Raw genomic sequence first — 458 nt, forward strand, 5'->3', positions numbered from 1 at the left:
ATCACGTGGAAAGTTGACGAATTCGTTCGATATCAGCTGGATATGGCGGGCATCGCGTTCGTATCGTCGGCTGAGTACAAAGCGGTGTAGCGCCGCTTGCCATTTCTTCACTCGAGCTGGAGGGCTTGCAAAGTGAGCGGTGTAGTGCCACAAACGTGATAAGACCATCGTCTGGGCAACAAGCAGTCTCCCTTGGAGTGTCCGTGCTCGTCGAAACCACTGCTGAAATCCATCAAAGTAGCGTTTGTCAAGATCCTCGACGATGAGATCTGTTGTGCGTTGCTGCCCGAGCAACAAACCGAGAAACTTGATCGTGTTGTCGGATTCAAGTACACGAACACCTTGAATGTCCGGGCACGCTCGCCTCCGGTTAAGCGACATCAACACACACTTACTCACGTTGAGCTTGGCACCCGAGCCTTGACAGTAGTTGTCTACTAACTCGAGTTGGGCCTGGA

Source organism: Plasmopara halstedii (genome assembly GCF_900000015.1).
Source record: "Plasmopara halstedii genome assembly, contig: Scaffold_555, whole genome shotgun sequence".
Lineage (NCBI taxonomy): Eukaryota > Oomycota > Peronosporomycetes > Peronosporales > Peronosporaceae > Plasmopara > Plasmopara halstedii.